Source organism: Canis lupus, chromosome 4, assembly GCF_011100685.1.
Source record: "Canis lupus familiaris isolate Mischka breed German Shepherd chromosome 4, alternate assembly UU_Cfam_GSD_1.0, whole genome shotgun sequence".
Classification (NCBI taxonomy): Eukaryota; Metazoa; Chordata; class Mammalia; order Carnivora; family Canidae; genus Canis; species Canis lupus.
This window is the reverse complement of record NC_049225.1, coordinates 50,881,215-50,896,992: the sequence shown is the minus strand read 5'-3', so window position 1 is coordinate 50,896,992 and position 15,778 is coordinate 50,881,215. Positions and strand designations below refer to the sequence as shown.

The window sequence follows — 15,778 nt, the reverse complement described above, 5'->3', positions numbered from 1 at the left end:
ACAAATGTTCCATCATCTTCAGTGAAATGGACCCAGAGTTGTATTGGTGAAAGGACATGGCTATCCAACACTTATTAGTTGTGTGATAGTGGGCAAATTGTCACCCATATATGAAATCTGCAGGTTGAACTTGGTTAGTATTGATAGAAAGACTTCAAATCACATGCCAGTGCTGATTAATGAATTGACAGTGGATGCCTGGAATGTTGTGTTGTGAAGGACTCTGAGGGTGCACCTAAGTCCTGATCATTTAGTGATCTCTGCCTGGGCCATTGGAGGTGGGAAAGGGGGCACGTGTCATAGAGTTGCCATCCCAAGATTGATGAATAGTGAACATTTATAGCTTTATCAGCTTTGTTTATTTGCTCAGTTTTTGGCAAAGCAAATTCCATTTTTATCTATATTTGCTTCAGTAATAAATTCTCATTTGGTGTGGATATTTATTATCAAGCTACAAGGAAGAATCTTCATTAGTGAAGAATTTGCTGCACAAATGCATCTTCCTCCTCTCCAGCCCCATGATAATTTCATGGGCTTTAATCATTCCAAACTTTTGCTTGTAGCTTCCCAGATTAAAGAGTCTTGAAAACTTCAGCATATTTCCTTTAAAAATATCATTAAAATGATTAGAAGAATGACAGTAGGAAGGAAGAAGGATTTTTTATTTATTGAAAAATTTAGGATTTTTTACTTTGGAAAGAGGCAGTTTAAAGGCAACCTAATCGAAACAGATAAAAGCACAACTAGTGGTTATAGGGCTTGTGGGCTTTTCATGAAATACACAAATGCAATGATGAAGCAGCTTCTTTAGAAAACTGACTGAGGAAAGTTGTTTCAGAGTACGAACTTTCAAGGTGTGATCTGAAGAATGTTTAGAGTTTGTTGGAAGTACTTCAGGGGAAGGTAGGTGTTCATATTATGAGGTAGGTGTTCATATTATGACCATTTTACAGATGAGGAATCTGAGGCATAGAGTAATGCAGGTTAAGTAGGAGACAGGAGTATGTGTGGAGTTTGGCTGGGTGGCCATTAGCTTCATTTCTCAGCCTACATCTCTCAGCTCCTCTAATTTTCTGCTTTGTGATTTACATTTCCATGCAAGATTTAATGTGAGTAAACATAAGTTTGAAAACCATGTACTTAGATAAATAATAAAACATACTGTTTCACATAACAGCCAAGAAAATTACTGAATCTATTATATAAAGGACTGCTTCAGAGGACTGTTAAGACAAAATCATTGATTCAAAAAATTTGGAACATTTCTTGAAGGATTTGCCCAAAGACAACTGCTGGAGGAAGCTGTGCTCTAACATTACAGTGAGGAAACATCATGCCCCCCGCCTCATTCTAGGATACATACTTTGAGGGTAACTTAGTGTGGTAAGTCTAAATTCCCAGCCTTCTAAATTGCTTAGTGTAGATGGCATCCTGCTTATTCTGAACATCTTTTCTAGAAGCACTCTTGTTGTTTACATAGAAAATAGTATGCTTGCTCCTGAGATGGTAGGAGGATCCAAGAAGTAGCAAGTACTCAGAATTAATTAACTTTGATTTACAAAGCAGCATCACTGACATACATGATAATTAAAATCTCACATTAGTTATTATTCTATTTGCTTTGCTAAGCAACACACACACACATACACACACGGAAAAAGGAAAGTGTCATTCCTACTGTGATCCAAAGAACATTTGGGTTTTCTTGGAATTACTCCAGGGATAGCTATAGGGAACAGAATTTGTTTTGAAAATCAGAAGAGACAGTCTTAAATGAACAATCCACACCTACTACATCACACACATCATAACAAATAACTACAATAATAATGCTGATGACAGTTAACATTTATTGAATCCTCATCTTATTCTAGGTACTGTCGTAAATGTTTTATATTTACTAATTAATTTAATCCACATGCCAACCTTATGAGGTAAGTGTTCATATTATGACCATTTTACAGATGAGGAATCTGAGGCACAGAGTAATGCAGGTTAAGTGGTATGGTCAGAATTAAAATGTAGTGTGTTTTGCTTCAGATTCCATGGTCTGAATGACTAAACTGACTATATTATGACTTCTAGTAAAAAGTTCTTTAAAGAAAATATCTTACCAAGCCCTACAACAATCACCGCAACTTACAGAAGAGAAAACTGAGGTTCACAAACATTAAGAAAGTTGCCCAAGGTCATGCAGTGAGGAAATTATGGTCTGTGAGTTCAGATTTGAGTCCAAGGTTTATGATACTTTCTACTACAGCAGGCAACCTGTCATATATAGTATAAATTATGACCACTTTCTTTTTTTTATGCTTTTCATTTTATTTTATAGCATTTCAAATCCCATGTGAAGTATAACAGATATGTTACAGAGAAGTGACTCATCTACATCTAACAGACCTTAAACAGTCTGGGCATAAAGCACCTAAAGCTAAGAGCCCCAAGCCTAGTCACTCTGAGGCCTTCATTTTACTTTTAAAAAGAACATCAGGTTCTTCAAATCAGGGACACCACCACCAGGAACCATTTTCATCATCATCATTATAATCGTGCTTAATGACAAGGTATGGATTGCTAATTCGCACAGCTTCCAGCAGCTTCTGAGCTTCCTCATCAAATGCTTCTTTGCACACCCCCAGAACTTTCGGTTTACATTCAGGAGACCTCAAGACTTCACATAACTTCATCATTCCTTCATATCCTAAAGTATTCTGTTTCAGGTTTATTTTTATCAGGTTTTGGTTGCTTCTAAGAGTAGATGAGAGATCCTGACAGCATAGGGAGGTCAAACCACAGTATTCCAATCCAAGCCTCTGAATATTGCAGTTTGGATGTCTCAAAGCCTCACACAGAATTTTTACTCCATCATCCCGCAGGTCATTGTGCCCAAGGTCCAGGTTCCGTAGGTGTGAGTTGTTCAGAATAGCAGAAGCCAGATCCAGACAACACATACTAGTAAGAACACAGCCCATCAATTCCAAGCCCTGAAGCTTACAGCTTGGATGCTGAAAGGCATCACACAGAAGCTTTATTCCATCATTTTGTATCCAGTTTGACTCCAGATCCAGATGTATCAGGCTCTTGTTGCACAGGAGAGCAATCTTTTTTTTTTTCTTTAAGGATTTATTTATTTATTTATGATAGACAGAGAGAGAGAGAGAGAGAGAGAGAGAGAGAGAGAGAGAGGCAGAGAAACAGGAGAAGGGAGAAGCAGGCTCCATGCTGGGAGCCCGATGCGAGACTCGATCCCGGGACTCCAGGATCACGTCCCGGGCCAAAGGCAGGCGCCAAACCGCTGAGCCACTCAGGGATCCCCAGTTATGACCACTTTCTCTTTAATATATACAGACATAAAGAAAGCTGTTGGTAAGATGACAGAATTTTTCCAAGAGCATTATAATCATCATCCCAAATATATCATCCATATAGATTCCCAAGTCTCAAACACATAGTTAACCTATTCCCGAGGAGAAGGTTGCTGGGAAATAAATGTCTTGACAAATTGAGGTCTTCATGTGGCTCAGGATTTTATTGTTTCTTGTCGGGAAAGAGACAATGGAAAGTCAAAACAAATAAGCTTTCAAAGATATGTAATCAGGGGTACAAATAAAGATGTGAAATGGAACTCAAGGATGATGTATTGTAAGGTTCTGTGGCAGTGACATATGTGCTCAGACACTGTATTTTAGCAAATTGGGACTCCTATGACCTCTAAGCTATGCCTTTGACTCTAAAATGATTGGTGTAACTCAATCCATATTTAATAATGAAGATTACCCAAGATGAGGCCACTGATGTCACTGATGTGCAATTTCTAAACAATCACTGCCTTTTTAGTTCTTTGTGGGCTGGTTGAGCACTGAATGACTGCACCAGAAGAACCTTCTAGAGATGATCAAGGTCAGGAGACTGCAGGACCCTGGCACTAGAGAAGCAGGGAGTCATGTGATGACCACTCTGGTTAGCACTAGAGGGATAGAAACATGCTCTGCATTGGGTCGCAGCCCCTCATATATGAAAAGGAAGCTAAAGGACACAGCCTCTTATCCTTGTCATAGATATACTTTATTTTGCTTTATTTCATTTTTCTACAGTTTTGAGGTATATTTGATGTATAACAAACTATATATATTTAAAGTGTCCAATCTCACGAGTTTGACATAAGTATACATTTGTGCAATCATTGCAATCAAGATAATGAATATATCCATCACTTCAAAAGTTTCCTTTTGCTTCTTTGTAAATCCCTGTCCCTCATACGTCTGTCCTCAAGAATTGAATTTCCTTTCTGTCCTATAGACATGTGTTTTTAATAATTTTATATAAAGAGAATCATATAATATTTGGGGGGAGATGAAGGTGTGTTTGTCTTCTGTTATTCAGCACAATTATTTTAATATTCATCTATCTTGTATTTACCAGTAATTTATTCCTTTTTGTTGTATGTATAGTGTATACTCCACAGTATTTGTGTTTCCAGTTTGGGGCTAGTATAAATAAAATTGCTCTAAACATTTATCTATATGAATAGAATAGAAGTTTCTTTTTTCTTTTGGGTACTTAGGAAGGGAATTGCTAGGTTGAATAGTGGGGATATAATTAATTCAATATAATTGGGTATAAATGGGTATATAGTTATAAAATTAATTTAATTTTTAAGCAACTTCTAGACTGCTTTACAAAATGATTTTTACCATTTTGCATTCCCACCACAGTGTATGAAAGTTCTAGTTGCTCCACATTCTCAGCAATGTGTGGTCCTTTTAATTTTTAACCATTCTAATAGGTTGCAGTGGTTTTTCCTTGTGAATTTAATTTGCCTTTCCTTAATGACCAAAGATGTTGCATGTATTTCGTGTGTTTTTTGCTACCTGCAATTTGTTTTTAGTAAAATGTCTTTTCAAATATTTTCCCTATTTTTTTTTTTTGATTACTGGTCTTTTTTTTTAAGTTATGAGTTCTCTACATATTTCAGATATAAGTCCTATGTTAGATATGTCATGCAAATATTTTCTCCCAGTCTACAGCTTTAGACATTATAACAATGTCTTTTCAAGTGCACACCTTTTGGTTTTATGAAACCTGAATTGATTTTTTTCTCTTATAGTTCATTCTTTTGTGCCATATTTAAGAAATCTTTGCCAAGCCCAAGGTCACTAAAATTTTCTCTTAGGTTTTTTTCCACCAGAAGTTTTATAATTTTAGATCTCATGTTTAGATTTATGATCATTTTTTAGTTAATTGTTTATGATATAAGTATTTAAGATTAATTTTTTGCATATAACTATCCAATTGTTTTAGCACCATGGATTGAAAAGATTATCCTTTTCCCATTGTATTACCTTGGTGTTTTTGCTGAAATCAATTGATTATATGTATGTGTATACATTTCTGGACTCTGTTCTATTGATCTAAATGTACAGGTTCATATTTGACATGAAATTAATCATATTTTCCTTGAAGGCCTGTATTATTTGAATCTTTTTATTGGCTTTAAATGTATATATGACCAAATCAAATGACAAGAGGAGATTATTCATAACTGGGTAGGGAATATATTGGGTTAATGTACACCGGAGGATAAACTTTGTAAGAACAGAGATACTGTATTATTCGCCCTTATTCCCAATGAACAGATTGAGATTAGACATGGTGTATTTGGAGGATAGTTGAAATAGGAACTAGGTAATCTTAGATCTAGTGCTGGCTTTGTCGTTCACTAGTACTTGATCTTGAGCAGTTACTTAGTTTTCTAAGCCTCCATTCTTAAATAAGGGGAATGTTAAAACAAGTAGATAACAGAAGACTGGAAAGTCAGTGTGGTAAGGAAGGAATGTGCATACCGGGGAGGGACTAGAATGACATTATGCTCTCTCTAGAAATCTAAAGGCTAACGTAGAAAGTAGTTCAGTTAACTGTGTACGGCAACAGAGCAGGATTTCTCAACCTCAGCACTTTAAGTCAGATAATTCTTTGCTGGGGGGTGGGGGACCTATCGTGTGCATGTAGGGTGTTTACAGTATCTGTGGTACCCTATGCTCCCAAATGTGGCAATCAAAAATGTGTCCAGATGTCGTCAAATGTCTATGGGGGGAAATCACCATGGTTGGAAGCCAAGGCTACCACGGATACAAATAGTTCATTGTGATAGGTTGTAGGGAGATAACATTTTCAATAGCAGGGGGAACTTCACTGTGTTTAGAATTACCAGTTACCTAAGCTGCCTAAGGGTTGGGTGGTGATGAAAGTATATTTTCTGTTATTACGTCAACAGTGATTGGCTAATATCACAGTGGATATATATTTTTAAAAGGTTTATTTATTTATTTATTTATTTATTTATTTATTTATTTATTTATTCATGAGAGATGCAGAGAGAGAGGCAGAGACACAGGCAGAGGGAGAAGCATGCTCCTCGCAGGGAGTCCGATGTGGGACTCGATCCTGGATTGCGGGATCATGCCCTGGGCGGAAGGCAGACGCTCAACCACTGAGCCACCCAGGAGCCCCACAGTGGGTATTTAAACACTGAGTAGGATAGCTGAAGTAGGTGAAACCTGACCTAAGTTTTCTTGTCTGTCACATGTGTATTATAATGCCAAGGGCACAAGAGGTTCAGTGAAAATTAAATGAGATGATATACATAAAGGCCTCTGAACAGCATCTAACACATAGTATATACTTAAAATGTGGTGGACATTGTTATTACTGTAGAGGCAGAAACACTTACACACTAGAATCATTTTCCTACAACAGGAAGCTTTTTCCCTCGTCCTTTCTCTTCCTAGTTCCTCTGCAAAGCAAGAAAGGATGCTTTCCTGACTGATCAAAGCATTGACATAGGGGTCACTAGCTGTCAAGGTCTTTGTGTCCTGAAAAATTGTAGTCTTTTTCTCACACTTCTGTCTTACTGTCTCTGCGTGGTAAGCAGAAGTAGGCAGGCCTGGCCGCTGGGAGAGTCTGCTAGCCTCTTTTCCTTTTCTGATTCAATGTTCTCTATTGGGCAAGTGGACATGGCTCTTGAGGGGCCTTACCATCTCTCTTTTCCTACTGGCATGTTTTGGAATACTGGGTCAAGATTTAGATAAGGAATAGAGGTGCCTGTGTGGCTTAGTTGGTTAAGCATCAGACTCTCAATTTCAGATCAGGTCACGATCTCAGGGTTGTGAGATCAAGCCATGTGTTGGGCTCTGTGCTTGGCATGGAGCCTGCTTGGAATTCTCAATCTCACTTTCTTTTCTCTCTCTCTCCCTCTCTCTCTCTCTCTCCCTCTCTCTCTCTCTCTCTCCCTCTCTCTTTCCGTCCCTCCCTCCCTCCCTCTCTCTCCCTTCCTCTCTAAAAAACAAAAAACAAAAACAAAGATTCAGACAGGGAGTAGAAAGACAGAGGGACTAGGAAAGATTAATAATTGAGACCTCAGTAAACCTCGTGATTCAATCTAAACTATCAGAGCTTTGTAACATTTTCAAACTCCTAATAATGTAGTACTTTGCATCCCTTTTACTGTTAGCCATTGTACATGGTTTTCTTGGGAAACCCATAAAATAGTAGGATGATTAACAAAGCTGGCTTTGGCCATTTTAGAGTCTCAGCCTTGATAACTACAAAATAACCATCAATTCAGCAACCCAATCCATGATAATTTACATTGTAATCTTTAGAGTTTTTTTCATAAATAAATATTTATGAATCATAAATATTTATGATTCAAGAATCTGCAGAAAAGGCTAGGCTTGTCTTCCTGGGTCCTTTTAAGCTGTAATTATTTTCTCTGATTTTGCATTATTATCTGCCTTTTCATAGAATTCTAAGCACAGTTACCATTAATACTGTACCCTTCATGATAAGGAAAACCCTGCCTGGTATCTGGTGGATCAATCTACATTATGATTTTTTTTTCCCAAAGCCTCTCCAGAAATGGCAATTCATATTTTGAAATAACACCTCAGTCTGTAAATTGTATCATGATGGAAGCAGAGGTAAGTATGGTAGCTTATTCGAAGGCTCTAACACTGATAATAAGAGAATAGCTTTGTCCTCCATAAATGATGTCCAGTTATCTTTAACTGGATATACACAAAGAAAATAAAACAGTCGCTTTTTTTTTTTTTTTAAAGAATTTGCTTCTCCATGTGTTTTACTGATTTTAGTAGGGTATGGGTGAACGTCTGAGGTCTTTGTAAATCTAGTCTTTCCAAACACCAGAGCATGTTCTGTAGATGCTTATGGCAATAGGCTGGGTAAGAACAGTAAGTATGTACCCAAAGGAATATCCATCTGTCTGTTCTTTCCTATGCCCTCTCCTACCATCTCAAGTCATCACCTTCATGCAAACGTTTCATGCTTACCTCCCATCCTCATAAAAGGAAAACTGCTTTCCTTTCAGAAGCACCTTCTTCCAGAGAGGAAATCTGAACACTGTCCTATTTACTTAATTCTGTTCCTTTTTGAATATATTAACTCAGCCCCCATGCTTGCTGTCTCTATTCCAGAATCTTCTTAATAGGAATTCTGGAGTCCTTGGGCTTCCACTAACATTACTACCACAACTGCAGAGGCAGCATTGATGCCCTGTTCTGAGAGGGTTTGGCCCACACTTCAGCATTTCACAAATATTCTCAGAGCAGCCTTCTTAGACAACAGAAGAAAGGGCCAGCAGTTTTAGGATAGGACTCCCAAATTCAAAACATCAAGAGAAAGAGATCAACTTCCATTCTCATTCTAGGCAAATCGGGCAGTCTGAGCATCTGCCACCCTCAGAATGTAAGTCAACACCTCCACTTACTTATGGGTAACAGGAACTTTACAAACACAATGGCAGTGTTGGTATTTCAGTGAAAGGAGGTGTGACTGGGTTTTAAATCGTGTGCATGCAGGTTGAAAAAATCAATAACCAAGTAGACTAGAATCCTTCTTTTCCCATGACCTTGCTTCTGATATATACCCAAAGACAATAATCCTGGATAAAATGTACTGTGATTGCCACTAATGTCCCAATCAGCAAAATGAAGATTTTCTGCTTTGTAGGCAAGGATCCCTATCCTTTACATTATACGGTGTAATAAAACCTCCAAAGAAATGTTGGGAGCTGATCTAGGATTGCTGAGGTCTTACTTTTCCAATTAAATGAAAAACAAAACCCAAACCCCAAACTACCTTTATACTCATGTGGTTTTATTCTGATGTTAGGAATGATATGATGCAAATGATAGTCCTTAAGTTAATTTCACTTTATGAAAACCCTATTATATATTTTTATTTTTCTCACTTTGCTGAAGACTGACTTGAGGGCAACGATAGTGCTATTTCTCCCACACAGACACATTTGTCCAGAACATGGCAAAGGACATCTGGAGTTTGACACGTGCTTCCACTGAGTTTCCAGGGGATTTTCCAAGCTTAGTGGAGAAGTTCCAGGCTCATCAGGATTGATATTCTCACCTTTGCATCTTCCCTGAAGTACATGGGCAATCTGAGGAAGCACGGCTCTGGGCAATGGGAGAAAAACTTGTTCTGATTGAATATTCCTAACATGTCAGGCACTGTGCTTAGTGCTTATGTATATTTCAATCCATAAAAAATAATAGAGAAGCTTTATCCCCTTTTTATAAATGATGAGACTATATGTCAGAGAGATTAAGGAACTTGTCTGAACTCACAGTGCCATTTAATAATAATTCTGGGATTTGAACAAACATCTGTCTGACTCCCAAATCCTTGATTTGGAATTAAATATCTGTGTCCATGAAATGGATTACAGCTATTACTTTAGTACAAGCAAAAAATTGATACTCGGGAGAGGGGAGAATCAGTCCTTCTCTGCCTGGTTCTGGTCCGTAAAATGTTAGACATTTGATTATTTCACATAAACCTTGAAACCTTGACAAAGCAATTTAATCCCAGATGTTTGCTATGCTGATGTCTGGAAATGTCCAGCTTTATGAATAGGATAGTCACATGAGGAAGTTGCTGTTTTTCCACCAGGAACAGACATATATAAACTTAATATCCTTGGCAATTTGGGGATATATCCCTTCAAACACTTGTATTTTGGATTTGGTGAATCTGACCTTCACAAGTCTGTATTCCTTGCACTCCTTGCAAGTAAACTTTTCCTTTCCTGTCCTGAATGTTTCTATCATTCAGCATTTCTTTGTCACTTTAGTTTTCTTTCAAGGTTTTCTTGAATCGGTTCCCTACTCTGTTAGCACCCCCAAGTGCATGAGCCTCTTTCCTTCCTTCCAGAAAGAGCACCTTGTGCTATGGGGTCTTGGCTATTGTTGGCATTGCCATCATCATCTGCTACTCCTATTGCTATCACTGTTATCTATTCAACATTTGCTATATGTCTGAATGTTTCTAAATCCTCTAATCCTAGTGCAAAGATTCCTATCCTTTGCAAGGCATCCTTTGCTTTCTGGAATGTATGCAGCATAATTATAATTATTTTCACTTTAAACAAAAAGAAGATTAAGGTTTAGACAGATTATGCTATTTACCTAATTTCATGTGGCTGGAAATTAGTAAAACTGGGAATATAAGAGAGCTTTGACCATAATGCATGCTGTTAACCACTTTATATATCCTCTCCTCTTTATCTGGAAGACTTTCCACAATTCCTCTGACTACCCATACTTAAGACCAATAGCAAGGCCTTTCTCATTTTCCTGGGCCACAGGAATTCCCTCTCCTCTAAACTCCTCCAACATGGAATCAGTACCATAACATTAGGTGTTTTCCTGTTTTGTGTCATTTGCCTCTATGTTACAAGTTCTCTTTCTTCTCAGCAAAAATGTACCTGAGTTGGGATTCCATAGGCACCCGAGAGATAATTTGGCAACAATGTAAATTAACTAAAAACATCCCTATTTTTACAGCCAGTGAACACACTGACGGGCGGAATTTCCAATAAATTACCCAGGTGGGCCCAGAGCTTTGAGAATGTCTAGAAGGATGCATTCAGGAAGCTAATGGGTCTCAGTGGTCTGGCAATACAACCTCAGCTGACTAATCATTCATTCTTTCTTTCCACAAATACTTATTGAACACGTAAACTATCAGATCCCATGAGAGGTACTGGGGATATAGTGGGAAATAAAACAGATATTGTAGACAAAGTTCCATAAAACAGGAGCCTCAGTCTTGAGCTGGCAGTCTGTCATGGGAAAGTAAGAGACTGTCCCCAGTGTCATGGAAACACAAGTGCTCCTGAGGCCACTCTGACCTCTACTGTCACGTTTGCCTCTGTCTTGGTGCCAGATGTGCCCTCTTGCTGCACACAGATAGAGGCTCATTAGGTGAGGCTGGAGTGGTACATGGCACATCTGTTTGAACAGAGGAGGGAAGATGATCATTTAAATCCTTGGCAAGTTTCATTGTCTCTATATATTCAGTTGCTTCCTAGGAGCTCCACCTTTCTTCCCGCTCCCCCCTTGAAAGGTTTTCAAGACTGCTCTATTGCCAAGCTCCTCTTCAAACTGACTGTATTTGTTATGAAGATTGACAGAAGAGGTGAACTGTGTGTTACATGAGGAACAGTGCACAGTACCTGGAATTGAGATGGGGCTCACATTTCACAGTTGCGGCACATCCTACAAGGCCCACACAATTGCTCTATTAAATTAAATGACTGCAGTCTCCATCCGCACGAGTAATCTCTAGATAGGCTGGGTTCCTTTACAGCCAATAGCCTGCAGGGTGTGCAAATAAGCACTCCGTCCACACCAGATGTCAGGGCCTAATTAAAATATAGAATGAAAGTGTTCTTCCCTAGGTGCTGAGCAGTCAGTGTTGCCGGGCTTCTTGGGACAGGAAGTGGCAAAGGCAGAGAATTTAATTCTACTTGTAGAAGCAAATGGCTGCAAGAAATCCACCTCTTGAGAGCCACTTAGCAAGAAGTAGAAAGTCAAAAAGAAACACTGAAACCACCACATTCACTCATTCAGGATCATAAGTTGGTTACCATAATTCTGTGTGGCCACTTTTTAGACCAAGGACAGGGACTCCGTTAAGGATCTCAGCCTGATTTTCAGACCCTTGAGTCACCCTGCCCTGATGATGAGCATGTTGGACAGTTCATAATTTTGCCCTACTGTGCAGCTGTATCATGTGGATGCTAAGAGGGGTTCTAAACACTTAAGAGGAAAAACACCTGAAGAGGTCAGTTACTTAATTAACAAACAGTGAAAAGTGTTAAGTAGTAATTGCGTTTTACAACCCATAGGAGCCCAAGTATGGATAATAAAGAAGGTTTATAATTATTTAAGGATTTACGAAATCCCCCCACACACATTTCTTTCCTAATATATTCTCTCCTTCCTCCTTTCCTCCCTTTCTCCCTCTCTAGATGCCCATTTGCCTGTCACTCTTTCTCTGTATTTTTAGCTTTCCTTCTCCATTTTCCCATACTCCCCTCTTCTGCCTCCTTCCCATTGCCCCCATTTTTTGCTGTAAGGTGAAAAAACATGAATTTTAGTATTAGAAAGAACTGAGTATGAGTTCTGCCTTGGGTATATTTTCATTTTCTTTTCACTAAATAAATATATATATATATTTCTATATCCTAGGTTTAGTTTAAATGTCAGATGAATTTGACTCCAAGGCACCTTTTCAAAAAACAAAATTAAGTTGTTTAAAATCTGGATAGCTCTCAGTTCATTTCTCAAGGACTTCAAGGAGCACTGCCTTTTTTGTTTAGAAGGGGTCTTTTTGGGATCCCTGGGTGGCTCAGTGGTTTAGCGCCTGCTTTTGGCCTAGGGCGTTATCCTGGAGTCCTCGGATGGAGTCCCGCATCAGGCTCCCTGCATGGAGCTTGCCTCTCTCTCTCTCTCTCTCTCTCTCTCTCTCTCTCTGTCTCTCATTAATAAATACATAAAATCTTAAAAAAAAAGATGGGGTTTTTTCATATCCTTACTGCTGTATCTTTCAACATGCAGTATTTTTATCTCTAGTTGTATACCTGGTAACTTTGCTCAGTACGCTTTTGACAGTTGTGCATTTATTTTAACATAAGCTTAGAAGAATGTGAAGTACATCAAAACCATGATGGCATGGATATGTAAAAATTATTTAATGAATAGATGATATGCAGGTGGCATGAATAGGTGGCATATAGTTAGGGGAAAAATAATGAATGATTGCAATTTTAGAAAGAAAGTATTTATATAAATCCTGTTTTATATGCTGATCATATATTTAAGGTGAGGTTCACACTTACATTCACACATTGCCATCGCCATTCTTTAAAATTATTGAGACTCTGAGTAGTTCAAATTCACCCAATGAGGTAGAGCTGGGACTGAATCATGGCTCTGGCCTCAGTTCTGGAGCTGCACACTTTCAATGATACACCACAATGCCCATAGAAGTCTGTGCAGTGCCTGTACCTGGTAAGCTTGCAAGAAGTGACAGCTGTTCATCAGCATTATCATTTACATAAAAAATCTTTAAACTCTAATGTCAGCCCTGTCAGGTAAACGTTCATCTCTTCCTTTTATTTTTTTATTTTTAATTTTTTTAAAGACTTTATTTATTTATTCATAGAGAGAGAGAGAGAGAGGCAGAGACACAGGCAGAGGGAGAAGCAGGTTCCATGCAGAGAGCCCAATGTGGGACTCGACCCAGGGTTTCCAGGATCACGTCCTGGGCTGCAGGCAGCACTAAACCGCTGCGCCACCGGGGCTGCCCCATCTCTTCCTTTTAAAGGTGATAAAATAGGTATGAAAAGGTTAAGTGACATGCAGCTAGTGTTGAGGAGTATTTGGGATTATTTCTAGAGGGTCTAATAATACATTACCATTAGCATCTTTAACCCTCTTTCCTACTAAGTACTAGCCAAGGGTCTTGGGTGTCCTATATATAGGGTGTAATTATAAACAAATGAAAATAATCTTTAAAGAATTATTTCACAAGCTGCATGTAAAAAAAAATAAGTCATTCTCATCTCATTATTCTACTGCCCCATCTTGCTTTGATCCAAGCCAGAGTTGATGAGAAAATGTATCTATAGTAGGAAGAACTCTGAGACAGTCCCCAAGGTTCCTGGCCCTCAGTCTATACATGACTTCTCCTATTAATTCAATTAAATACAATTCTAGGGACTGCTGGAATTGGGTCTGACAGATGTAATTCACAGGTACCAAAGCCACTGACTTTAAGGTAGATCATTCTGGGTGAGTCTGATTAATCAGGTGAGCTCTTCAAGGGGACTGGCAAGGGAGATTTGAAGTGTGGGAGGGCCTTGATGGGAAAGAAATTTTCCATTTCTGGCTTTGAAGATGGATGGATAGATGGGGCCACATGGCCGAGAATGTAGATAATTTCTAGAATCTGAAAATAGTGCCAGATCTGACAACTAGCAAAGAAATGGAGTCTGCAGTGCTACAACTGCAAAAAATTGAATTTGCCAAAAACCTGGAATGAGCTTGGAAGTAGCTCCATAAGGAATAGAGCCCAGTGAGTACCTTGATTTCAGCCTTGTAAGACCCTGAGGAGAGAACCCAGTCATGCCTTGCCTGGACTTCTGACCTACAGAAACTATAACATGATAAATGAATGCTGCTGTACCTAAATTTCTGATAATTTGTTACATAGCAATAAAAAAACTGATTCAGTGTCTAAAGCCCTAAATGGTAGCCATATTGTATAAATTATATATATATATATATATGCACTCAAATGAACCATTCACTATAGTCTTCATCCTTAGATTTGAGTAAATTTTACTACTTAATAGGAGACAAAACCGAAGTCTAGGAGCAATTATAATATCTAACATTCATTGAACAATTATGATGTACTCATTGTGCTAAGTACTTTTCATGCATTAAATCATTCAATCTTTATAATCTTAGGAAGCAGGCACATTATGAATCCTTATTTTACAACTGAGGGAATTGAAGCATAAAGAAATATTGAGGGCGATAAATACTCTGTTATTTAAAGGAAAGGTCATTAATATTTATGGCATTTATTAAAAATACTTTTAATAAACAATTTGCTTACTTTAAGTAAAAATAGGAATGTTCCATTTTTCTTTTTTATGTGCCTTCATGCTCATCTTAGGTCTGTGATCCCCACTCCTTATGCTTATATTTCCTCATCCTTACAATGATGATAAATAAAAAGCATTGATAAATGAGACTAAAGGATAAACAAGAGTATTATGCTTGTAGGACTGCTAAAGTTATCTCAATACTCAGCACATTTCTTGACACCTGGTCACCTCTCAGGAAAAGGAGGACTTCTTAAAACTAACCACGAGTTAGAAATGTAACACGTGCCATCCCTTATTGGTTCGGGTGCCTGGTTTGCTCTTTTGATTTGGTCGTTTCCATCTGAGGCATGATGCCTGTCATCACCCAGGAAGACATTTAGAAGTGGTCTCTGTGGGAGGGAGCTGCGATGCCTGTGCTCTGGCCTTGTGTCCTAAAAAGTCAGCCTTCTCTGGAGCAGGGCAGCAATGCTTCAACACTCAGACTGATCGCACATCTCCCTTGGTTTAGGTTTCTGAGATGTATACTGTAAGTCCTTAGGGAGAAATCTGATGATACCTCTAAACAGTTGCTAACATATCATAGACCAGGACACACAGCCCACACTTGAGGCAACAAAACAGCATTTGTTATTTCCTTAATTTAGTTTAATTTATTTGGTAAGGTCATTAGACTGAAAATCAGAAAAGCTGATATTTGTTATTGATTATTATTAGTATGATTTGCTAATGAGTTCTATGGTTTTGGGAACTTTAAGTTTCTTGGACTCCCAGGGCTTGGGTCAC

The 15,778-nt window shown here is 38.3% G+C and overlaps 1 protein-coding gene across 9 annotated transcripts in view; it reads right to left on the bottom strand.

Annotated features, from left to right (window-relative positions):
* Nucleotides 1-15,778, bottom strand: part of ATP10B (ATPase phospholipid transporting 10B (putative)) — a 307,612-nt gene that overhangs the window by 153,770 nt on the left and 138,064 nt on the right. The gene's annotated exons all lie outside the window — the stretch shown is intronic.